This window comes from Podarcis raffonei, chromosome 18 (assembly GCF_027172205.1).
Source record: "Podarcis raffonei isolate rPodRaf1 chromosome 18, rPodRaf1.pri, whole genome shotgun sequence".
NCBI lineage: Eukaryota > Metazoa > Chordata > Lepidosauria > Squamata > Lacertidae > Podarcis > Podarcis raffonei.
Genome location: NC_070619.1, coordinates 5,343,205 through 5,369,287, shown reverse-complemented (window position 1 = coordinate 5,369,287; position 26,083 = coordinate 5,343,205). Strand labels below are relative to the sequence as shown.

General features: G+C 44.2%; 2 protein-coding genes and 2 non-coding genes across 8 annotated transcripts in view; 2 read left to right on the top strand and 2 right to left on the bottom strand.

The window, feature by feature from the left end:
- The window catches only part of DPP9 (dipeptidyl peptidase 9), a 58,161-nt gene extending 57,308 nt beyond the window's left edge, over positions 1 to 853 (bottom strand). For 4 of the 5 annotated variants that reach the window (XM_053372907.1, XM_053372910.1, XM_053372908.1 and 1 more), the window contains exon 1: positions 642 to 815. The gene's annotated coding sequence lies outside the window, so the exon portion shown is untranslated. Of the gene's footprint in view, positions 1 to 641 lie in introns of all 5 variants that reach the window. The other variant, XM_053372911.1, reaches the window with a different exon arrangement.
- Positions 854 to 1,762: 909 nt separating this feature from the next.
- TRNAG-UCC (transfer RNA glycine (anticodon UCC)) lies at positions 1,763 to 1,834 on the top strand. The gene has a single exon. It is a non-coding gene; the product is annotated as a tRNA-Gly (tRNA).
- A 934-nt stretch (positions 1,835 to 2,768) lies between these two features.
- TRNAV-CAC (transfer RNA valine (anticodon CAC)) lies at positions 2,769 to 2,841 on the bottom strand. Its single transcript has one exon. It is a non-coding gene; the product is annotated as a tRNA-Val (tRNA).
- A 7,117-nt stretch (positions 2,842 to 9,958) lies between these two features.
- The window catches only part of UHRF1 (ubiquitin like with PHD and ring finger domains 1), a 169,263-nt gene continuing 153,138 nt past the window's right edge, over positions 9,959 to 26,083 (top strand). The window contains exon 1 of the mRNA XM_053372918.1: positions 9,959 to 9,962. The gene's annotated coding sequence lies outside the window, so the exon portion shown is untranslated. The remainder of the gene's footprint in view (positions 9,963 to 26,083) is intronic.

Here is a 26,083-nt window from a genome sequence, read left to right as displayed (position 1 = left end):
CGGAGCAATGGATCCAAACTACAAGAAAGAAGATTCCACCTAAACATTCGGAAGAACTTCCTGACAGTAAGAGCTGTTTGACAGTGGAATTTGCTGCCAAGGAGTGTGGTGGAGTCTCCTCCTTTGGAGGTCTTTAAGCAGAGGCTTGACAACCATATGTCAGGAGTGCTCTGATGGTGTTTCCTGCTTGGCAGGGGGTTGGACTCGATGGCCCTTGTGGTCTATTCCAACTCTATAATTCTAAGGGCGTTCCCTCCATCCAGGAGCATGGGCATTCAGCTGGAGCCTGGCACAAGGGACCCTTATTTGGGGTGTGGTCCGCAGAACCCCCCCCCCCACAAAGTAGGAGAGGGCGTGGCCAGCAGCCCCCTTCCGAGGGGGCGTGGCCAAAAACCCCTGCCTGGTTTAACTCAGGCGCCAAGGCGTGGCCTTGCGCGATGGAGGCGGGGCCTAAGACGTGTGGGGTCTCCAGGGGGCGTGGTCACCGAGCTGAGGGCGTGGCCACGGGAAAGCCTATTCGGAGCGTGGTCAGGACCCCCCCGCACCCCCTCCTTGGGAAGGGGGCGGGGCCTCTTCTCTTCGGCCCCTCCCCTCCCTCCCCTCAGAGGCCCCGCCCGCCAGTCACCCGGCTGCTCACTCACTCCGTGGCTCCTCGGCCTCCCCCAGGCCGGGCTTCCTCCGCTGCGGGGTGAGGGGGGTAGGGGAGGGTTGGGTTCCGCGGAAGCTTCACTCCCGCTCCATTTCCTTTGCTGGAGACGCAGGAGCTCCGGGGGAGGGGGGGAGGGACACCGCCGGCCTCCGCGAGCCTCCCGCCGCGACCTTTCGCCCGGAAGCGGAAGCCCGCTCTTTCGCCGTCTCCCAACTCTCGCGATAGTTAAGGGGGGGGGGAGCCGAACGAGATCTCGTGATAGCGATTGCTCTGCTCTCGTCGTCGTCCGAGACTCGGCTATTCTCGCGAGAGTAAGCGAAAGAAGGGCGGGGCTTCTTGCGAACGCGGAAGGAACCATAGAGCAGAAAAAGGGAGGTTGCCTCTGACGGTTGGGAGGCACCACCTTGGGAAATTCTGGGGGGGAGGAATGTTCGCGAGGAGGATTTTTTTATTAAAGGATTTGGATGACGGCGAACTGGGCGGAACCATTTGATAGGAGCACGGGGGGAGATTTGGGGGGGTTAAAAATATAAATAAAATCTTATAATTCTTTTGTAAAAGAAAATCCAAGAACCCATGCCTATATTTTTAATTATATCTAATGTTTTTATTGGAATAATAATAACAACACATAACAAAATTTAATAAACGATTGCAAAATAAAAAATCATTTAAATATGCACATATATTTTGGTATATACAGGAAAGTGTTCATATATATATATATATTGTATAAATGGACATAAATTTAAAATAAAGAGCACAAATTAAACGGTCTCTGACGTAATTGTTAAAAACGGTTTGGAAGGAACCATTAGCATCAAAAAGGGGAGGGAGTCGTTGCTATGGGAACGGGTAGTGACCACTTTTGGATAGTGGGGGGGGTTGGATTTTCCACGTTTTCTGAAACGGAGGGGTGGGAGGATCAATTCCATCGAGGGAGTAGGGGTCAGCGAAAGAGCGCGGCCTGACATTCTTTTCGGCAGTTTCACATACGCGGTTAGGAGGTATTTTTGAAACAATCGTTTCCCCCCCCCCCGGTTAAATTGACAGATGGTACAGTCCAAGATCGGTGTTTCATAGGGCAAGAAAATGGAGACAGGCGCATCCGCCGCGTTGGTGGTATAGTGGTTAGCATAGCTGCCTTCCAAGCAGTTGACCCGGGTTCGATTCCCGGCCAACGCAGTATTTTCCCTCCCTCTCTTTTCAATCTTATGTAACTTGCAATTATTTAAGCAGTTCCTTTACCAGTAAGACCGAAGGCTGCAATTCTATAACTTAAACAAAGTTTCTCACTGACTTACCTGGAAATGTTTTATCAGCCTTTACATGTGTGCATTCATTAATTCCCCCTCCTAATTTATGGGGAAATTATATATTATTATACATGTTCAAGAGGTGGGGATATTTTTGGAAAAGAAAGAAAGGAAATAAAAACCAGATTGCCATACAATCAGTTTTATTCAGTTTTGTAAAAGAAGAAAAAAATCTAAACTATCAGCCTGAGTTTATTTGAGGTTTTCAAATAGTATTGCTAAACTAAACTAGCTTCTGGAAAGAGGTGCTTAAAAAATAAATGCAAAAATAAAAATCCCAGAAATTAAATGCATTTAATTTTAACCAACTAAGCTGGGGGACTCATAATTCTAAAGTTTAACATTTTTTTTTAAAAAAAACAAATCCTAGAAATTCAATAAATGCATTTAATTTTAATCAGTTATGCTGGAGAACTCACCATTCTAAAGCAAATTATGAACAAAAACCCAGAAATTCAATAAATGCATTTAATTTTAATCAGTTATGCTGGAGAACTCACCATTCTAAAGCAAATTATGAACAAAAACCCAGAAATTCAATAAATGCATTTAATTTTAATCAGTTATGCTGGAGAACTCACCATTCTAAAGCAAATTATGAACAAAAACCCAGAAATTCAATAAACGCATTTAATTTTAATCAACTAAGCTGGGGGACTCATCATTCTAAAGTGAAATATTAACAAAACCCCAGAAATTCAATAAATGCATTTAATTTTAATTAGTTACGGTAAACTGGTAGGGCCATAATTATAAATTAAAATAAAAACCGGAAGGGGTTTTTCCAAGAAAAAAGGCCATAATGTTTCCGCCCGGGATCGAACCGGGGACCTTTCGCGTGTGAGGCGAACGTGATAACCGCTACACTACGGAAACCGACATGGAAGGCTTCCTCGTGCTGCTTGATATTAACTCAAGTGCTCCCACTTCCGCCCCAGCTAGTCATTGATGCTTTTGGAAATATTGTGGCCTGATTGCAATGCACTTTGCTAAAAAATAATGGATGCCACTGTCTCCATTAGAGGTCAGGAGAGACTCATCCAAGCAGCAAAACTTGAGCTGCTAGATGTTGTGGTTTAGTGGTTTAGTCGTGTCCGCCTCTTCGTGACCCCCTGGACCAGAGCACGCCAGGCACAACTTTATCCACAACTTCAGATATGCAGATGACACAACTTTGATGGCAGAAAGTGAGGAGGAATTAAAGAACCTTTTAATGAGGGTGAAAAACCCTACAAGGCTGTATATTGTCTCCCTGCTTATTTAACTCACATGCAGAATTCATCATGCGAAAGGCTGGGCTGGATGAATCCCAAGCCGGAATTAAGATTGCCGGAAGAAATATCAACAACCTCAGATATGCAGATGACACAACCTTGATGGCAGAAAGTGAGGAGGAATTAAAGAACCTTTTAATGAGGGTGAAAGAGGAGAGCGCAAAATATGGTCTGAAGCTCAACATCAAAAAAACGAAGATCATGGCCACTGGTCCCATCACCTCCTGGAAAATAGAAGGGGAAGAAATGGAGGCAGTGAGAGATTTTACTTTCTTGGGCTCCATGATCACTGCAGATGGTGACAGCAGCCACGAAATTAAAAGACGCCTGCTTCTTGGGAGAAAAGCAATGACAAATCTGGACAGCATCTTAAAAGAGTCATGTCTGACTCTTCGTGACCCCCTGGACCAGAGCACGCCAGGCCCTCCTGTCTTCCACTGCCTCCCACAGTTTGGTCAAACTCATGCTGGTAGCTTCGAGAACACTGTCCCACCATCTTGTCCTCTGTCGTCCCCTTCTCCTTGTGCCCTCCATCTTTCACAACATCAGGGTCTTTTCCAGGGAGCCTTCTCTTCTCATGAGGTGGCCAAAGTATTGGAGCCTCAGCTTCAGGATCTGTCCTTCCAGTGAGCACTCAGGGCTGATTTCCTTCAGAATGGAGAGGTTTGATCTTCTTGCAGTCCATGGGACTCTCAAGAGTCTCCTCCAGCACCAGAATTCAAAAGCATCCATTCTTTGGCGATCAGCCTTCTTTATGGTCCAGCTCTCACTTCCGTACATCACTACTGGGAAAACCATAGCTTTAACTATACGGATGCAGATGACACAACCTTGATGGCAGAAAGTGAGGAGGAATTAAAGAACCTTTTAACGAGGGTGAAAGAAGAGAGCACAAAATATGGTCTGAAGCTCAACATCAAAAAAATGAAGATCATGGCCACTGGTCCCATCACCTCCTGGCAAATAGAAGGGGAAGAAATGGAGGCAGTGAGAGATTTTACTTTCTTGGGCTCCATGATCACTGCAGATGGTGACAGCAGCCACGAAATTAAAAGACGCCTGCTTCTTGGGAGAAAAGCAATGACAGGCCTAGACAGCATCTTGAGAAGTAGAGACGTCACCTTGCCGACAAAGGTCTGTATAGTTCAAGCTATGGTTTTCCCAGTGGTGATGTATGGAAGTGAGAGCTGGACCATAAAGAAGGCTGATCGCCGAAGAATTGATGCTTTTGAATTCTGGTGCTGGAGGAGACTCTTGAGAGTCCCATGGACTGCAAGAAGATCAAACGCATCCATTCTTAAGGAAATCAGCCCTGAGTGCTCACTGGAAGGACAGATCCTGAAGCTGAGGCCCCAGTACTTTGGCCACCTCATGAGAAGAGAAGACTCCCTGGAAAAGACCCTGATGTTGGGAAAGATGGAGGGCACAAGGAGAAGGGGGCGACAGAGGACGAGATGGTTGGATAGTGTTTTCGAGGTTACCAGCATGAGTTTGACCAAACTGCGGGAGGTAGTGGAGGACAGAGGTGCCTGGCGTGCTCTGGTCCATGGGGTCACGAAGAGTCGGACACGACTAAACGAGTAAACAACAACAAAAACTATACGGACCTTTGTCGGCAAGATGATGTCTCTGCTTTTTAAGATGCTGTCTAGGTTTGTCATCGCTTTTCTCCCAAGAAGCAGGCGTCTTTTAATTTTGTGGCTGCTGTCACCATCTGCAGTGATCATGGAGCCCAAGAAAGTAAAATCTCTCACTGCCTCCGATTCTTCCCCTTCTATAGTGGTACCACGGGTTACATACACTTCAGGTTTCAGACTCCGCTAGTCCAGAAATAGTACCTCGGGTTAAGAACTTCATGATGAGAACAGAAATTGTGCTCCGACGGCGCGGCAGCAGCAGGAGGCCCTATTAGCTAAAGTGGTGCTTCAGGTTAAGAACAGTTTCAGGTTAAGAACGCACCTCCGGAACGAATTAAGTACTTAACCTGAGGTACCACTGTATTTGCCAGGAGGTGATGGGACCAGTGGCCATGATCTTCGTTTTTTTGATGTTGAGCTTCAGACCATATTTTGCGCTCTCCTCTTTCACCCTCAATAAAAGGTTCTTTAATTCCTCTTCACTTTCTGCCATCTGCATATTTGAGGTTGTTGATATTTCTTCCGGCAATCGACCACCGGGATTAAGTTTACGGCATGCAATGCCTTAAGAGAAAATATTATGAAAATGATATACAGGTGGTACATGACCCCAGTCAAGCTTGCAAAAATCTATCATTTGCCCGATAATAAATGTTGGAAATGTAAGGAAAATGAAGGTACATTCTTTCACCTTTGGTGGACGTGCCCTAGGATTAAGGCTTTCTGGGAAATGATATATAATGAATTGAAAAAGGTATTTAAATATACCTTCCTGAAGAAACCAGAGGCCTTTCTCCTGGGCATGGTCGGCCAAGTGGTGCCAAAGAAGGACAGAACGTTTTTTATGTATGCCACAACAGCAGCAAGAATACTCATCGCAAAGTATTGGAAGACGCAAGATTTACCCCCTCTGGAAGAATGGCAGATGAAACTGATTGACTGTATGGGATTGGCAGGAATGACTGGCAGAATCCGTGACCAGGGAGAAGAGTCGGCAGAAGAAGATTGGAAAAAAATTAAGGAATATTTACAGAAATATTGTAAAATTAAGGAATGTTGAATGGTGTTGGATTGAAATTGAGTGGTTTCTAGCTGTAAGGATATAAAGGAATATAGATGGGAAAAAAGGGTTTGAAAAATAAGGTAATAATATAAGCTGTAATGCTTTAAATGAAGGATTTGCTGAACAAATAATCTTAATTGGAATACGAGGAGGAGAAGTATGGGGAGGTCTGAGAAATTTGGTTTGGAAAAGTACGTTTTATGAACTATATGTTCTCTTAATGTTTTTGTTTGTTCTGTTTTTGTTTGTTTGTTTAAAAAATTGGAAAATTTAATAAATATTTTTTTTTTTATAAAAAAAAAGATATTTCTTCCGGCAATCTTAATTCTGGCTTGGGATTCATCCAGCCCAGCCTTTCGCAGGATGAATTCTGCTAGTGCTCTTGGATGATTTGAAGTTTCCCCGTTCGGGTGAACACCTGGTGTGAAAGGAATGCAACCCACAGGTTGGGAAAATCAGTCACTGGTTTCTTTTCCCCCCTTTTTAAATTTTTATTGATGCAGCAATAAAATAAAAAAAACACAAATACCAAATTACACACGGGAAGAACCATAGACACACAATTTTCTTAACAAACAATAAAACATATATTGGTCTTAACACTAAACCTCCCGTCTATTCCCTATTTCATTTTCATATTACTTATTGCCAATACACACTTTTATCATAATTAAACTTTTCCTTAATATATCTATCTGCATTGCAACTATTACTGAGGTTCCTCGAATGCTGCAACAGAATTTAAATTTCTATATTTATTTTTCAAATATTCTTTGAAAACCTCCCATTTTGAAAAAAAATTTCCTGTTTTGATTTATTCTTTGTTTTTTCTGATAGACCGTCTAATTCGGCATATTCTGTCAGCTTTTGGATCCAATCTTATATAGCGGGGATTTCATTACTCTTCCATTTTGCAGTGAACTCTTGCTGCCGCCGTCGCATATAAAAAGATACCCTTCCTCTTTTGCGGAATATCCAAATCTGTTATTCCCAGGAGGTAGGCCTCTGGTTTTTTACTTAAAGAGATATTTAGCATTTTTTGCAGTTCTGCATGGATACTCTCCCAGAATACCTGTATTTTCCTACATATCCACCACATATAGTAGAAAGTTCCCAGTCACTGGTTTCAAGGGGAAGGTTGCCAAATTGCAACATGGAAATTGCTAGTGGGGAGTAACAGCCACTGATTTACTTTTTTCCTTCTTTTTTTAAACTTTATTCCAAAACCGAAAAAGAATTGCAAACTTTCAAATTCAAAATCCATATTCGTTTAGTAACATGAGCCTATTACATAGTTGACTAGATTAAAATATACCTAATTGCTATAGACTTCCCTTTGCTATATATAAATGCAACGCAATTAGAAATATTATATTAGAATTTTTTATAAATCCCCTATACCCCCCACTCCCCTTCACCCATGTGTGATCTCAATCTTTTTTTACTTCTTTCATCTTCTTGTGTCGTTGTAATTTAATAATTATTCAATTCATTCTTTTATTATTTCCTTGCTTACCCCTGTGCGTTTTACACATTATCTATTAATATTCCAGTTCCGGAACCATATTTTTTCATGTATTCCTTCACTCCATCCCACTCTTTAATTATTCTCTGATTTGAATGGCCTCTAATGATTGCCGTCAATTTTGCCGTTTCCACCAACGCACAGAGCTTGCTTTGCCATTCTAATAACGATGGTATTGTCTGCCGCTTCAAATTCTTTGCGATCAATATTCTGGCTGCTGCTGTTGCGTAAAGGAATACACTTCTCTCAGAGGGAAAAAAAGAGAGAAAAACAGCCACTGCTAGATTGCAGCCTTGAAAACTAGCCACTGCTTTCTTTTTTTGGAAAAAAAAAGTTTCTATTGGATTTTACATTTTAAACATATTGCAACATATCAAATCATCAAAATAAAAGAAATACAATTCCCCCAATTACCCCCATCCCACCCCCTGACTTCCCTCAACTTCTGGTTTTTTTATATTAACTTCCCTTGCTTGCTTTATTATATCGTCATATGACTTATCTATATTAATTGTTGTTATCTCTTATCATTTTAACATCATCTTTATAGTTTTTATATTTATTTTTGTTAATTGTAAGTGTTTCTTCAAATCCTGCTAGTGAGTCCATTTCTTCACATTGTTTCTGTAAATGCAACATGAATGGTTCCCAATCTTTTTTTTAAATTCTCTATTGTCTTTGTCTCTGAGTCTGAAAACCAGCATTTCAATGCAAAATGTAAATTGCAACATGGAAATTGCTTTGGGGGGGGGGCAGTCACTGATTTCAAGGGGAAATGTTATGTACTGGGTTGTATAGGATCCAAAATGCAGCAGTCTGATTGGTCCTAGAACAATAGGATCCAGAATGCAGCAGTCTGATTGGTCCTAGAACAATAGGATCCAGAATGCAGCAGTCTTATTGGTCCTAGAACAATAGGATCCAGAATGCAGCAGTCTGATTGGTCCTAGAACAATAGGATTCAGAATGCAGCAGTCTGATTGGTCCTAGAACAATAGGATTCAGAATGCAGCAGTCTTATTGGTCCTAGAACAATAGGATCCAGAATGCAGCAGTCTTATTGGTCCTAGAACAATAGGATCCAGAATGCAGCAGTTTGATTGGTCCACAGGAACCACCCAATCCAGCTCCAGGTGGAAGGGAATCCGCAAGCTGATTGGCCTATAGGAGAATCCCGGAATTAGCCAATCCCGTAGGGCCCATTGTGTAAACAAAGTATATAAGGCAGACATTCTGGGGGAACTTCCATTCCTCCTCACCACTATTAGCTGAATTGTTGTTGTGGTTGTTGAGTTGCTTAGTCGTGTCCGCCTCTTCGTGACCCCCTGGACCAGAGCACTCCAGGCCCTCCTGTCTTCCACTGCCTCCTTTGAGAACACTGTCCCACCATCTCGTCCTCTGTCATCCCCTTCTCCTTGTGCCCTCCATCTTTCCCAACATCAGGGTCTTTTCCAGGGAGTCTTCTCTTCTCATGAGGTGGCCAAAGTCTTGGAGCCTCAGCTTCACGATCTGTCCTTCCAGTGAGCACTCAGGGCTGATTTCCTTCAGATTGGGGAGGTTTGATCTTCTTGCAGTCCATGGGACTCTCAAGAGTCTCCTCCAGCACCAGAATTCAAAAAGCATCAATTCTTCGGCGATCAGCCTTCTTTATGGTCCAGCTCTCACTTCCATACATCACTACTGGGGAAACCATAGCTTTTACTATACGGAACTTACTATAACCATAGCTTTTACTATTACAGAACTTACTATAATATAATTTCCAACATGTATACAAAAATTATATACAAATTTTATATACCTAGAAAGAAAAGGAAACCAAAAAAAAGGAAAAAAGAAAACCAGAATTCAAAAGCATCCATTCTTTGGCGATCAGCCTTCTTTATGGTCCAGCTCTCACTTCCATACATCACTACTGGGAAAACCATAGCTTTAACTAGACGGACCTTTGTCAGCAAGGTGATGTCTCTGCTTTTTAAGACGCTGTCCAGGTTTTTCATTGCTTTTCTCCCAAGAAGCAGGCGTCTTTTAATTTCGTGGCTGCTGTCACCATCTGCAGCGATCATGGAGCCCAAGAAAGTAAAATCTCTCACTGCCTCCATTTCTCCCCCTTCTATTTGCCAGGAGGTGATGGGACCAGTGGCCATGATCTTCGTTTTTTTGATGTTGAGCTTCAGACCATATTTTGCGCTCTCCTCTTTCACCCTCATTAAAAGGTTCTTTAATTCCTCCTCACTTTTTGCCATCAAGGTTGTAATATCTGCATATCTGAGGTTGTTGATATTTCTTCCGGCAATCTTAATTCCGGCTTGGGATTCATCCAGCCCAGCCTTTTGCATGATGAATTCTGCACATAAGTTAAATAAGCAGGGAGACAATATACAGCCTTGTAGTACTCCTTTCCCAATTTTGAACCAGTCAGTTGTTGAAAAAAGAGCATGAAATCCACTTTCGACTCCGAGTATATTTCAAGCATGTTGAGACTGGATGTCGCCGGGGCGTGATCCAGCAGCCAGGCTATTCTAATGCCAAGGTCAAGATGACTTTGCAAGTTCCTGGTCCTTCGGGTGTCACACACGCCCCCACTGCTCCCTTGCGACTATTTAATGAAATAAGCCGTCAAGCCCCTCAGAAGTCTCTTTTGGGCTTTAGGGATTAATGGTATCGACGCAGCAGGAATAGCAAGGGCTATTTCTCGGCAGATAGGTATCCCTGGGGAAGAGGCTACCTCGCCATGCATGCCCAAAACCTGCCAACTAATATTAGCAGCCCTGAAAATCTCACTCACAAGGGCTGGACATGCATCATGGAAAAAGCACAAGCAGTCCGGCATCGGAGTCCACCTGCCTGGCATCATCTTTTGAGGGCCAGGTAAAAACTTCTCTTTCCTCCAGGGCAACTGACAGATTCGGATGATTCCAATTGATTCGGTCGGTGGTTCTCAAAGGCCACACCTTCAGAATGAAAAATGGCTGGCAGGACACGGAACGTTTTATCGATAATCGGAAAACAAAAGGAAGCAATTGCTGGCAGTGCTTGATTTGCAACACAGAACACAACTACTTTGTAATATGATCGTGGGATGTCCAGAAACTAGCGACAAGGCAGCCACATAGGAACATGAATCATTCCAAAAAATATATATATTCATATATGGGCCTCTTACATACGTACCTCAAGTATAAAGGTAAAGGTAAAGGGACCCCTGACCATTAGGTCCAGTTGTGGGCAATTCTGGGGTTGCGGCGCTCATCTCACTTTACTGGCCAAGGGAGCCGGTGTACAGCTTCCGGGTCATGTGGCCAGCAGGACTTAGCCGCTTCTGGCGAACCAGAGCAGCGCACGGAAACGCCGTTTACCTTCCCACCGGAGAAGTACCTATTTATCTACTTGCACTTTGACGTGCTTTCGAACTGCTAGGTTGGCAGGAGCAGGGACCGAGCAACAGGAGCTCACCCCGTCGCAGGGATTCGAACCCACGACCTTCTGATCAGCAAGTCCTAGGCTCTGTGGTTTAACCCACAGCGCCACCCAAGTATAGTATAGTATCAAAATACTTAAGGTACGTATGTAAGAGGCTCGAATATAATTATATTCATGTATTGGGAAGTTTTTAATGTTTGTGTTTTTATTACGTTGGAAGCTGCCCAGAGTGGCTGGGGCGACCAGTCAGAAGGGCAGGGTATAAATAATGAAGTATTATCATCATGTCGTCGTCATCATCATTTACCCCCACATTTGCCATGTTTTGGCGCATGGTGGGGTGTTTTGCTGCTGTTTATTGGTTTTTGTTTCACGGCATTCATCGCTAACGTCTCGCTCATCCTTGAAAGTCTTCACATTTGGTAAGCTGCAGGGAGACTCCTTGCTTACTTTATTCATTCATTTTGTTGTTTGTTGTTTAGTCGTTTAGTCGTGTCCGACTCTTCGTGACCCCCTGGACCAGAGCACGCCAGGCACTCCTGTCTTCCACTGCCTCCCGCAGTTTGGTCAAACTCATGCTGGTAGCTTCGAGAACACTGTCCCACCATCTCGTCCTCTGTCGCCCCCTTCTCCTTGTGCCCTCCATCTTTCACAACATCAGGGTCTTTTCCAGGGAGTCTTCTCTTCTCATGAGGTGACCAAAGTCTTGGAGCCTCAGCTTCAGGATCTGTCCTTCCAGTGAGCACTCAGGGCTGATTTCCTTCAGAATGGAGAGGTTTGATCTTCTTGCAGTCCATCGGACTCTCAAGAGTCTCCTCCAGCACCAGAATTCAAAAAGCATCAATTCTTCGGCGATCAGCCTTCTTGATGGTCCAGCTCTCACTTCCATACATCACTACTGGGGAAACCATAGCTTTTACTATACGGAACTTACTATAACCATAGCTTTTACTATTACAGAACTTACTATAATATAATTTCCAACATGTATACAAAAATTATATACAAATTTTATATACCTAGAAAGAAAAGGAAACCAAAAAAAAGGAAAAAAGAAAAACATATTTTTCCAAAAATCATATACATACCAACACACTAGACTTCCTTTCTTTCCCGTTGTATATTTCTTTTTTACGAATGAATGTACTCTTATTATTGAACATTTCTTTACATATTATCTAATGCATTCCTATATCAATATGTGCTCTTAGTCTTATTTCTCAACTCAGTCTCGCTCCAGCGTCAATCAAATGCTGGCATAGATAGCGAACCTTTACTGTATTTTTGAACATACGTTTTATATCTATCCCACTTTTCCAAAATTTTTTGTTTTGAATTGCCTCTCAGGGTATTTGTCAACTGCGCCATCTCAGCAAATTCTTGTCGCTTTTAATGCCAGTCTTGTTCCTTCCACCCCTTTGCCCCCAAAGTCCGAGGTGCGGCTGTTGCGTATAAGCCCTAGTCAGCTGTTGGTTAGGGGGCACAAGCGATGCCCCCAAATCCCAGGGAAAACTTCATTTCCCCCTCCTCTCCCTCCACAACATTGTGACTACGGCTGAACCCAGGCTTTTGCATCATGCAGACCCCACGTCCGTTCCGGTGGACGAAAGCGAACTGCCTGGCTGGCCTTCTCTCCTGTTAGAATCCATTTGTTTCTCTTTTTTAAAAAAAAAAAAAAAAAGATATTTATTAAGGTTTTCAATTTTTTATACAAACAAAAAACAAACAAAAAAATTAAAAAAGCATATAGTTCATAATACATAATTTTCAATAACATATTTCTCTGACCTCCTCATACCTCCCCTTCTTGTATTCCATTTCAAATTATTTGTTCAGCAAATCCTTAACTTAAAGCATTACAGCTTATAATAACACCTTATTTTCTATCCAATCCTTTTTTTTCATATTCCTTTATATCATTACAGCTGGAAACCACTCAAATTCAATCCAGCATCATTCAGCATTCCTTAATTTTACAATATTTCTGTAAGTAGTCCTTAAATTTTTTCCAATCTTCTTCTGCCGACTCTTCTCCCTGGTCACGGATTCTGCCAGTCATTTCTGCCAATCCCATACAGTCAATCAGCTTCATCTGCCATTCTTCCAGAGTGGGTAAATCTTGCGTCTTCCAATACTTTGCGATGAGTATTCTTGCTGCTGTTGTAGCATACAAAAAACACGTTCTGTCCTTCTTTGGCACCACTTGGCCAACCATGCCCAGGAGAAAGGCCTCTGGTTTCTTCAAGAAGGTATACTTAAATACCTTTTTCAACTCATTGTATATCATTTCCCAGAAAGCCTTAATCCTAGGGCACGTCCACCAAAGGTGAAAGAATGTACCTTCATTTTCCTTACATTTCCAACATTTGTTGTCGGGCAAATGATAGATTTTTGCAAGCTTGACTGGGGTCATGTACCACCTATACATCATTTTCATAATATTCTCTCTTAAGGCATTACATGCCGTAAATTTAATCCCAGTGGTCCACAACTGTTCCCAGTCAGCAAACATAATATTATGTCCAACGTCCTGTGCCCTCCATTTGTTTCACTTTATCCCCCCCCCGCCCCCATCTCTCTGCATTTCTGCAGCAGCGCCAGATCAAATAAATGTCTAATTGAGGGTTATTATGAAAGAGCTTTTTGTCTGCCAGGGCTCAGAGCTTCATCGTCAAGCAACAAGAGGCACTGACAACCCCCCCTCCAGCCCCTGATCAATCCTTCATCAGTGACGACTTCCCTTTGGTGGGGAGAGGGAACCGGCAGAAGTTTTGCAACATGGGCACAAGCTAGGCAAGACCACAAATGATTGAGACCTGGGTGCGAAAGGTGGCAGTGGGCAGTTTGTTGATCAGAGGTACAGATAAGGGGCACTGGGGAACAATCCCCCCCCCCATTTTCTGTTACATGAGATTTTTCAACTATTCTTATATGCTTCAAATCAGAAATCGATTTTTGTATGGCTGAGATGACTGGCAGAATCCGAGACCAGGGAGAAGAGTTGGTGGAAGAAGATTGGAGGAAATTTAAAATTTATTTACAGAAGTATCGTAAAACGTACGAATGCTGATGACATTGAAATAAAATGAAGGGGTTCTAGTAATAAGAGATAAAAAGTTGAAATTATAAATTTGGGAAGTAAAATATATAAGGACAAAGTAGTAGGATATGAATTTGCTGAACTAATTGTTAAAAAGGGATATAAAAAAGGGAGGCGTGAGGAAGTCAGGAAAATAAGTTAATTGAAGATGAATAACTAGAAAAGAGTGATCTGTGTTTTTCCTATTCTATTTTTTGTGTGTCGATTGTTCTTTTTTCCCCTTGTTGAATGTTTGTATTTTATGTATTGTGGTGTTTTATATTTTCACTGTGTTTTTATTGTTCTATTTTTCTATTGTTAAACTTAATAAAATATTATTTAAAAAAAATGAAATCGATTTTTGTGCACATGCTATAGTTATCTTTCAATTTCTGGCTTTTGCTGATATTCACAATGGGAATAAGGTGGACACTGACACATTGATCTACCCTAACCACATGGTAATTATTATTTTGCAAACTTATTTTTTCTTTATTTTTTATAGTTTTGTTCCCCAGTATACTGTGTATCCCAAGGGAATACATTTTTTGGCATACCTTGTACATAGATATACATCTCATTTTCAATGCTTTACATGTCATGTTCATTGCTATATGTCACTTACATTTATACTCATAATGTACAGTGGTACCTCAGGTTACATACGCTTCAGGTTACATATGCTTCAGGTTACATACCCTTCAGGTTACAGACTCCGCTAACCCAGAAATAGTACCTCGGGTTAAGAACTTTGCTTCAGGATGAGAACAGAAATCACGCGGCAGCAGCGGGAGGCCCCATTAGCTAAAGTGGTGCTTCAGGTTAAGAACAGTTTCAGGTTAAGAACAGACTTCCGGAACGAATTAAGTACTTAACCTGAGGTGCCACTGTACTACTTTGGCTATGTGTTTAATAAAATATTGAATTCTTGGATTGTGAAAAACAAAGATTATGGTGAAAAGTGAAAAACATGACTTGCAAAACTAGAGCTTACAGAACAAAACCAACTTCAGATATGAAATCAGCACGTCGAAATTAGCTTAGAACAACTGCCGGTGTCACTGCAACAAAAAGTTTGTTTCCCAGTGCAATCTAAGCACTAGGATACTCTTTAAACTCTCCTGGCTTCCCCAAAGAACATTGGGAACTATAGTTTGTTCAGGGTGCGGAGAGCCAATAGAATACCTCCAAGAGCTACAATTCCCAGGGTGGTTGAACAATCAATCCTTCTTCCCAGGGTGCACTGGAAAAATTGTAGTTCTGTGAACGGGAACAGCTCTCAGCGTCCTTAGCAAACTATAGAACCCAGAAATATTTGGAGGAAACCATCATGTTTTAAAGTGGTGTGTTAAATGTATGGTGTGGATGGGGTCAGTGCACATTTAAAGGCAAAACGTGCTTTCCAAAACAATACATGAATCAAGCCGCTGTTTAATATTCACACTTCTCCGAATTTTGCAATGCAGCTTTCCACATAATACCCATGTACATGGGTAGAATGCGTATAAAAAGGAATCTGTTAGTGAACAAGAACATTAAAGAATGTGTTATATTATAGAGAAGTGATTTGCAAAAAATAAAAAAAATGTGTGTATTAGGGAAATTGCATGCGATAAGGTGTATATTAGGAGAAATTCGCAATTGAATGCTGGTGAAAATTCATGAGGACGTTCTTCTTCTTTTTTTAATCATTAATTCCTGGAGCGCAGGGGGTTGGTCTAGATGGCCCCTGGTATCCCTTCCAACCCTGCAATTCTGCATTGTGGAAATGTGGAAAACCATGTTAGCCAATGTTAGCCCTACTGAGAGAAGAACCATTGAAACTTTTATCATTATTTATTGACTTTATATACCGCTCTATATACCGCAGGTTCAGGGCAGTTCACAGGATAAAATCGGAATATAAAACCACAAAGTACATAATCAAAATAAAATCAACAACAACCCAAGTTTTGTTATTTCCATTGGGTCTAGCCTGTGCAGAATTTAGCTGGATACAATCCCAAGGTTTGAAAAACTGAGGCCATTTGAAGCTCTGGAATTAGGTGCCTAATTTGGCCATACAGTGGTACCTTGGTTCTCAAACACCTTGGTACTTCAAACGCCTTGGTTCCCAAATGCCGAAAACCCGGAAGTGAATGTTCTGGTTTTCGAATGTTTTTTGGAAGCCGAACGTCCGAGGCAGCTGTCAGCTATTGTTTCCGGGGCAGCTGCACCAATCAGAAGTTGTGCCTTGGTTTTCAAACATTTCGGAAGTCAAACGGACTTCCGGAACAGATTAAGTTTGGCGCTTTTGTTTTCGTTATTTATTTTGTGCTTTTGTTTTCAAGGCTTTGTCGGTTAATTTGTTTTTGTGACTGTGCGGAACCCAGTTTAGTTGCTGGTTGGTTGGTTGATTGATTGATTGTGCGACTGCGGAAATGGATAAAAGCCCCCCATCCAAACAGTTACTATCATCAGTGCAGGTAAGGGGGAAAAAATAATTTTAACTTTTATCATCTACAATACTGTCATTTATTTTATAATACAGTACATTGATGATTGCTTTCATTTTATGGATCAATGGTCACATTAGATAGTAAAATTCATGTTAAGTTGCTGTTTTAGGGATTGTTTTTAAAGTCTGGAAGGGGTTAATCCGTTTTGCATTACTTTCTATGGGAAAGCGCTCCTTGGTTTTGGAACGCTTTGGTTTTGGAATGGACTTCCGGTACGGCTTAAGTTTGAGAACCAAGGGACCACTGTATTGCAAAGGCATTGGAGAAAGCATAGAATGGTTTGGGGCAGATTTCCTCCCTCAGTGCTGCATGAGATATTTACTTTGACCAGGGGTAGGCAAACTAAGGCCCGGGGGCCAGATCCGGCCCAATCACCTTCTCAATCCGGCCTGCGGACAGTCTGGGAATCAGCGTGTTTTTACATGAGCAGAATGTGTCCTTTTATTTAAAATGCATCTCTGGGTTATTTGTGGGGCATTGGAATTCGTTCATATATTTTTTCAAAATATAATCCAGCCCACCACATGATCTGAGGGACGGTGGACCGACCCACGGCTGAAAAACATTGCTGACCCCTGACTTTGACAGTATAGACAAGGGGTCGGCAACCTTAGGCCCACGGGCCACAAGCGGCCCACAGGGGTTGTTTAACCGGCCCCCGAGCTGCCCCCGAACTGAGCCGCCCACTTGGCGAGTCCCCGCCCACTGCGCTAAACCGGCGCAGCACAGGGACTCACTTTCGCAGTGCCAGAAATTGCATCTGCGCAGACGCCAGATATCACGGGCGCAGGTGCGATCCAGCCCACGGAGAGATCTCCACTGGAGTGAACCAGCCCAGGCGAGGTAAACCTTGCTGGCCCCTGGTATAGACACAATAGGGAAAGGGTAAAGGCGACCCCTGACCATTAGGTCCAGTCGTGGCCGACTCTGGGGTTGCAGCGCTCATCTTGCTTTATTGGCTGAGGGAGCCGGCATACAGCTTCCAGGTCATGTGGCCAGCAGGACTAAGCCGCTTCTGGCTAACCAGAGCAGCGCACGGAAACGCCATTTACCTTCCCGCCAGAGTGGTACCTATTTATCTACTTGCACTTTGACGTGCTTTCGAGCTGCTAGGTTGGCAGGAGCAGGGACCGAGCAACGGGAGCTCACCCCGTCATTGCGGGGATTCGAACCGCCGACTTTCTGATCAGCAAGCCCTAGGCTCTGTGGTTTAACTCACAGCGCCACCCGCGTCCCTTTATAGACACAATAAGAGGAAGCCTAATTAGCATCCGAAAACTTCAGGGTCTGAGGCAAGCTGAGGGCTTTTCTCCAGGAAGCGTTGTCCACCGGTAATTGGATTATGTCTAAACTTACATTTCTTGAGAAACATCATCACCTTTCCCCATGTTGTGATCTCCAGAGTCAAGCAGCAGGCAAACTCAGAACCAGAGGCTCCGGAGCCAGACTGGGTGCAGGGCTCTGATCCCGAGGGACACAATCAATGGCTACTAGCTATGATGGCTGTGCAACAGGTCAGAGGAAGCAATGCTGCTTCTTTTTTAAAAGATTTTTTATTGCTACAGCAAGAAAAAAGAAAAGAACACAAATACCAAATTACACACATCAATAACTATAGACACATAATTTCCTTAGCAAACAATATAACATAAATTGGTCTTAACACTAAAGACCCAACCTCCCGTCTACTCCATATTTCGATTTCATAATACTTATTGCCAATACACACTTTTATCATAATTAAACTTTTTCTTAATATATCTAATTTCTTATATCTACCTTGCAACTATCACTGAAGTTACTTGAATGCTGCAACAGAATTTAAACTACTATATTTATTTTTCAGATATTCTTTGAAAACCTCCCATTTTGAAACAAATTCCTGTTTTGATTTATTCTTTATTTTTTCTGATAGACCGTCTAATTCGGCATATTCGGTTAGCTTTTGGATCCAATCTTGTATAGAGGGGATTTTATTACTCTTCCATTTTGCCGCAATCTCTTGCTGCCGCTGTCACATATAAAAAGATACCCTTCCTCTTTTGCGGAATATCCAAATCTGTTATTCCCAGGAGGTAGGCCTCTGGTTTTTTATTGAAAGAGATCTTTAGCATTTTTTGCAGTTCTGCATGGATACTCTCCCAGAATACCTGTATTTTCCTACATATCCACCACATATGGTAGAAGGTTCCTGAGTCTCCGCATCTCCAACAATTACTTGACACATTTTTGTACATTTTCGAAAGTTTCCATGGTGTTAGATACCATCGGTGTTGCATTTTTTGGAAGTTCTCTCTACCAAGGATTAAGGTCTTCTGGGAAATGATCTATAATGAAATTAAGAAGGTTCTTAAGTGTACCTTTCATAAGAAACCAGAGGCTTTTCTCCTGGGCATAGTAGGCCAATTGGTGTCAAAGAAAGATAGGACGTTTTTCATGTACGCTACAACAGCAGCAAGAGTTCTCTTAGCAAAGTATTGGAAGACACAAGAACTACCCACACTGGAAGAGTAGCAGACGAAGGTGATTGACTATATGGGACTGGCTGAGATGACTGGCAGAATCCGTGACCAAGGGAAAGAGACGGTGGAAGAAGACTGGAAGAAATTCAAACTTTATCTTAAGAACTGTTGTAAAATTAATGAGTGCTAAAATGTTATGGGTAATGTAAAACAGATTTGCAGCGGTAAATGATTGGGTAAGAGAAAAAGGATTAAAGAAAGTGAATTACAAGTAATTGAGATTAGGGGTTGCTGAAAAAGTTTAAAATAGGGATGCAGAAAAGGGAGGCATGGGGAAGTCGTTGAAATTGGGCTTAAGAAAAAGAGGTTATGAAATTATACGTGTTTATATGTTTGTTTGTCTATGTATTGTGAGTTGTAATGTGTCTTAATTTATGTTGGAAAATCATTAAAAAAATTATTTTAAAAAAATGGAAGTTCTCTCTAATCGTGTAACAATTTGTGAATTTCCGATTGATCTTCCATAAGTTTTCCCATTGGGCCATGGTTATTGAATGGCCCAAATCCTGAGACCACCTCACCTTTGCCACTGTTAAGGAAGCAATGCTTCTGAATACTAGTGGCTGAAAACCAAGGATGGGAGAGGGCTCTTGTGTGTGAGTCCTGAAATGCAGGTGTCTTGAAATGAGGGGGGCACCAGCCAGTGAACCCCAAAGGGAAGGAGACTCAGAGCCTGGGAATTGGTGGTTAGATGACACTGAGTGGTCGGAGGAGAAGACTCAGAGGAAGAGGTGTTGGAAGCTGAAGGGGCAACAGGGCTTAGTGAGCAGGGAGACTCTGTAGCAGAAGAAAGTGCAGAGGAAGAAGTGGAAGCAGGAGAAGAGGGAGGCCAAGAGGCACAGGTGGGTCCGGCTGGTGAAGAGGTCAAGGTATTCTCCTCTCCTCTGTGACAAGTCCCCTTCCCCTCTGTCTCCCAGAGCCAGGAGAGTCATGAAGTGGGAGGAGCAAAGGCAGACACACTGGTGTAGTTTCAGATTTCTTGGGAAGGACCTAGGGAGAGAAGGAGACTTAGGCAGCTGTCATAAGGCAGGGACCTGCAGTCTCCACAACTGCCTCATAGGGCCAAGACCTACCAGGAAGAGTTGCTGTGCTCAATAGGCCTGGCATTCCTGAGCAGATCCTGGTTTGTTTGTTTTCCTAATAAAGAGTTAACTTCACTTAAAGGTAAAGGGACCCCTGACCATTAGGTCCAGTCGTGGCCGACTCTGGGGTTGCGGCGCTCATCTTGCTTTATTGGCCGAGGGAGCCAGCATACAGCTTCTGGGTCATATGGCCAGCATGACTAAGCTACTTCTGGTGAACTAGAGCAGCGCACAGAAACACCGTTTACCTTCCCGCCGGAGCGGTACCTATTTATCTACTTGCACTTTGACATGCTTTCGAACTGCTAGGTGGACAGGAGCAGGGACCGAGCAATGATAGCTCACCCCGTCGCAGGGATTCGAACAGCCAACCTTCTGATCGGCAAGTCCTAGGCTCAGTGGTTTAACCCACAGCGCCACCCGTGTCCCTTTAACTTCACTTACTCTGTGTAATTTATTACGGGTTTGCTGCTGGCCGCAGGTTTCCCACGGGTATCTGGCTGGCCACTGCCAGAAGAGGCTGCTAGACTAGATGGGCCATTGGCCTGCTAAGTCACTGATGGCCTAATCCTGCAAAGGCCATGATGGCAATGTTCAGCCTCCATGGTTGGCGGCTGTCACGCTTCTGAGTATCAATTGCTGGAAACCAGGGGAAGCGAGAGCTTGCAGGTTTCCTGCAGGAATCTTGTTGGCCACTGGGAAAACAGACTGGGAGATAATAATAATAATAATAATAATAATAATAATAATAATAATAAAATTTATTTATATCCCGCCCTCCCCAGCCGAAGCCGGGCTCAGGGCGGCTAACAACAATAAAACAATACAAAAGTACAACACAAACAACACTCTAAAATCATTCATTATAGAATTAATTAAATTCAAGCCACTGGCAACCATTGGGCCAGAGCTCCGCGAAGATTGCCGAGGGAGGGAGTCAGGCTGTGCCCTGGCCAAAGGCCTGGCGGAACAGCTGTGTCTTGCAGGCCCTGCGGAAAGATGTCAAGTCCCGCAGGGCCCTGGTCTCTTGCGACAGAGTGTTCCACCAGGTCGGAGCCACGGCCGAAAAAGCCCTGGCTCTATTTGAGGCCAGCCTAACTTCTCTGTGGCCTGGGACCTTCAAGATGTTTTTATTTGAAGACCGTAAGTTTCTCTGTGGGGCATACCAGGAGAGGCGGTCCCGTAGGTACGAGGGTCCTCAGCCGTATAGGGCTCTAAAGGTTAAAACCAACACCTTAAACCTGATCCTGTACTCCACCGGGAGCCAGTGCAGTTGATATAGCACCGGATGAATGTGATCCAGCAGCCAAGCTCTTCTTACATATTTCTTACATGTCCGTCCCGTCCCCCCCGCCGCCTTTTCCCCTGATGGGACTCAGCGCAGCTTACTGATGATTCCCTCTGCTCCATCCTCACAACTGGGGCCGGCCCTATCCTTAGGCAGCATCCGGCCAGCCGCTGTGAAAACCACGGACTGTCTTGCCAGAGTGGTGCATACTCTGGTTATCTCCTGCTTGGACTACTGCAATGCGCTCTATGTGGGGCTACCTTTGAAGGTGACCCAGAAACTACAACTAATCCAGAATGCAGCAGCTAGACTGGTGACTGGGGGCGGCCGCCAAGACCACATAACACCAGTCTTGAAAGACCTACATTGGCTCCCAGTACGTTTCCGAGCACAATTCAAAGTGTTGGTGCTGACCTTTAAAGCCCTAAACGGCCTCAAAGGCCCAGTATACCTGAAGGAGCGTCTCCACCCCATCATTCTGCCCAGACACTGAGGTCCAGCTCCGAGGGCCTTCTGGCGGTTCCCTCATTGCGAGAAGCCAATTTACAGGGAACCAGGCAGAGGGCCTTCTCGGTGGTGGCGCCCGCCCTGTGGAACACCCTCCCATCAGATATCAAAGCGATAAACAACTACCTGACATTCAGAAGACATATTCAGGGAAGTTTTTAATGTGTGACATTTTAGTGTATTTTGGTCTCTGTGGAAGCCGCCCAGAGTGGCTGGGGAAACCCAGCCAGATGGGCGGGGTACAAATAATAAAAAAGAAGAAGAAGAGGAGGAGGAGGAGGAATCTGGACTAGATTTTATCTATTTATTGAATTGATATACCGCCGTATACCCACAGGTCTCAGGGCAGTTCACAGGATCAACCCCCTGGCCTGAAGAGGGGAATAAGAAAAGCCCTCTTGGGATCTATGCCAACATCCTGTTTGCACAGTGCCCAACCAGATGCCACAACTGGGAAATGGACAAACAGGATCCGAGCACAAGAGCAACTCTCCCCTCCTGCGGTTTCCAGGCACTGCGATCCAGAAGCGTCACTGCCTCCAGGGAGAGTTGCTCTCGGTGACTTTTGCAGCCCTTGGGAAGGGAGGGCTGGGACCAGCTGGGGGTGGAGCGCTGGGGGAGGGAGAAGCAAATGTCCCCCCTCTTCGCCTCTTCTATTTTATATTTTTTAGTAGAGCTCTTCATTTTAGACAAAGCACACCTGCGCCCCCCCTTATTTTTGCAGGCAAGATGCTCAGCGATAATGGATTTGTAGTACAGGAGCTGCAATCTGTGGGGAGACCGGGGGTGGGGAAGAAAGGGGAGCCGGTTTTTCCATTTTCTTCAAGAGCTCTCTCAAGGAGGGTCTCTTTGTACTTGTCAGGAATTAATTTGACCAACATCTAAACTTTTTAATTGGCTTTCCCCGCTTCCTGCATCCTCTGTTCCAGGGTTAGGAGACTTGGTCCTGGGTGAGTTGCAACTGGCTGCCGCCTCCATCCCTGCTTCTTCCAACATTCAGGCTGCAGGTGCCAGTCTTCCCATAGGCAGAACAGTGCTCTCTGCTCCCAAGAGAATAATTATATTAATAATAATAATAATTTATTATTTATACCCTGCCCATCTGGCTGGGTTTCCCCAGCCACTCTGGGCGGCTTCAAACACAGTATTAAAATACAGTAATGCATCAAACATTAAAAGCTTCCCTAAACAGGGCTGCCTTCAGATGTCGTCTAAAAGCCTGGTAGTTGTTGTTCTCTTTGACATCTGGTGGGAGGGCGTTCCACAGGGAGGGTGCCACCACTGAGAAGGCCCTCTGCCTGGTTCCCTGTAACTTGGCTTCTCACAGCGAGGGAACCGCCAGAAGGCCCTCGGAGCTGGACCTCAGTGTCCGGGTAGAACGATGGGGGTGGAGACGCTCCTTCAGATATATTGGGCCTTTGAGGCCGTTTAGGGCTTTAAAGGTCAGCACCAACACTTTGAATTGTGCTCGGAAACGTACTGGGAGCCAATGCAGGTCTTTCAGGACCGGTGTTATGTGGTCTCGGCGGCCGCTCCCAGTCACCAGTCTAGCTGCCACATTCTGGATTAATTGCAGTTTCCGAGTCACCTTCAAAGGTAGCCCAACAGAGAGCGCATTGCAGTAGTCCAAGCGGGAGATAACCAGAGCATGCACCACTCTGGTGAGAAGGGATGCACAAAATGGCTCTCTCTGGGTACTGTCTGGGCATGTAGTTCAATTCCCAGGAGCCTCAGCCCAAATGACCAGTGGTCAACGATGTTTATTTTTTTTTAATTGATTTTAATTCGTTTTGCTACATCAAACATTAAAACAAACGAAAAAAAATACATAACGCATACACACAAAAAAGAAATACATAAAAAAAGAGAAAAGAGAAACGATGTTAAGAACTGTAGTCCAGCAACGTCCAGAAGGAACCACGTTTCCCTAATTCGTAACGATGTGCGTCAAATATTATTATCTTGAATATTAGGTGCCATCTGTGGTGTCTTTTTTTCATGGGCTACTGAGCACCTTCCACTTTCAAAAAGACTTTCAAGCTGAGATCTTTCCCAGCCTGTGTTATAATGGTCTCTTTTATTATTCCTGGGATTCTGTTTTAAATAAACGTCTGTTGTTTGATCACTTGCTGTCTGCCAACCTGGGCGAGACGAGGCGGGTGGCGCTGTGGTCTAAACCACTGAGCCTCTTGGGCTTGCCGATCAGAAGGTCGGCGGTTCTAAGTCCCACCATGACGGGGTGACCTCCCGTTGTTCGGCCCCTGCTCCTGCCAAATTAGCAGTTCGAAAGCATGTCAAAGTGCAAGTAGATAAATAGGTACCACTCCGGCGGGAAGGTAAACAGCGTTTCCGTGCGCTGCTCTGGTTCACCAGAAGCGGCTTAGTCATGCTGGCCGGAAGCTGTACGCCAGCTGCCTCAACCAATAAAGTGAGATGAGCGCCGCAACCCCAGAGTCGGCCACAACTGGACCTAATGGTCAAGGGTCCTTTTACCTTTGATGGGGTCAACTTCTTGTGCCATGTTTGGAAGAAGTGATTTGTTTCAATGTCTGACGCTTGAACTATGATGACTGAATCTTGATAACAAGTGTCTGCATGTAACTAAAGAAACTTTATTTTAACAAAAGAAAAGAAAAGGGAAAGAGGGCACAAGCGCACAGAGGAGAGGGGAGATTTTCATTTTCATCCTGGCTTCGTGCTCTAGGCCCCTGGTCTCTCCCTCTCCACCGAAGCCCTTTTTGTCTCTGCCAAGAATAGGACCGGTGGAGCGTTAATGAGAAGCTTGCTGCTAATGCACGAGGCTCCTTCGAGGCTCCTGTTACTAGCACCTGCCTGGGGTGGGGGATAAAATAACCCAGGATGCCAGGCAAATGAAGAAGAGAGATAATAGTTTAAAGCAGATGCCATTTCCCATTTAGAGTGTTAGAGATAGCAGAATCAAATGGAGGTGAAGAGAGGCAGGAGTCCATTACCATAATGAAAAGAGGGGATCCATCTCTGGCAGGAAAAAAATGTTGGAGAGAGAGAGGGAGAGAGATTAACTGGCTGATTTTGAATGGAGGCTTGTAGGCCAGCTCAAGCCATTGTGATTTATTAACCTTCCCTCCCCGTAAGGTGCCAGGTGTTATCAGGGGGAAAAACAGCTCCTTTTCCCTTATGGCAGGCATGGCCAAACTTGGCCCTGCAGATGTTTTGGGACTACAACTCCCATCAACCCTAGCTAACAGGACCAGTGGTCAGGGATGATGGGAACTGTAGTCCCAAAACATCTGGAGGGCCCAGTTTGGCCATGCCTGCCGTAAACTGCTGGCCAGGACAGGTTGCCGTTCTGCAAGGCCTGTCAATCAACAGGGAGACACCTCATCTCCATCAGATTAAGCTCTTGACCGCCACATTTTTTTCTCTTCCAAAGGAAGGAAAGTCACCTGTCGGATTCGCACCTGCAAACCTGCGAGATGCGTGACAGCCTGAGCGTGTTGTGGATGTTTGAGAGGGATGTCAGTCAATCAGCAGCGAGGGCCAGGCGCCACTCTGGCCACGATTTAGCAAAGCGCATGGTGAACTCTGGACGTGCAGGGGAGCAGATGGCTTTGATTGCCTTCGGAGCACAGAGCAATCTCTGCTCTGGGGGGAAAACAGCCCCCTCTCATCCCCGCAGCCCCTTTATTCTGCATGATTCCCCACCAACCGCAAAATGACCAGTTTTCTGCTCCCGCTACAGATGTAGAAGTGGAACTTGGGATCAGGGAGGAGACAGCATGGCGAGGCAGCAAAGGTTTGAAAACAGAAGGTGGAAGAAGGAAGGCAGCACATTTCCCTGATTGCTGAAGAGGCGCATTACCGGCGTCCCTTTCCATGTGCAAAAGAAACAAGCTCGGGCCGTGTGAAAGGGCTTCTTTAGGGCTGGGGAAAGGTTGCGAAGCCCTTTGAGAAAATATTTCTATTGGGGAATAAGATATCTAAGAGCGATTACTATTATGCAGTGCTTTTTTTCGGGGACGGACGGACACAGGGGTAGGCATACCCCTAAACATTTTGTGAATTTAAGTTTGGCCCCATTGAGGGGCAGTATTTCAATATGAATAGGAAAATGAGAGTCCCCTAAACAATTTTTTTTAAGGAAAAAAGCACTGCTATTATGTATTTGCAGTGCTTTTATTCTCAAAAAACAAAAATGTTTACGGCTACTCTCATTTTGACACAAGACAATCATCATTTTA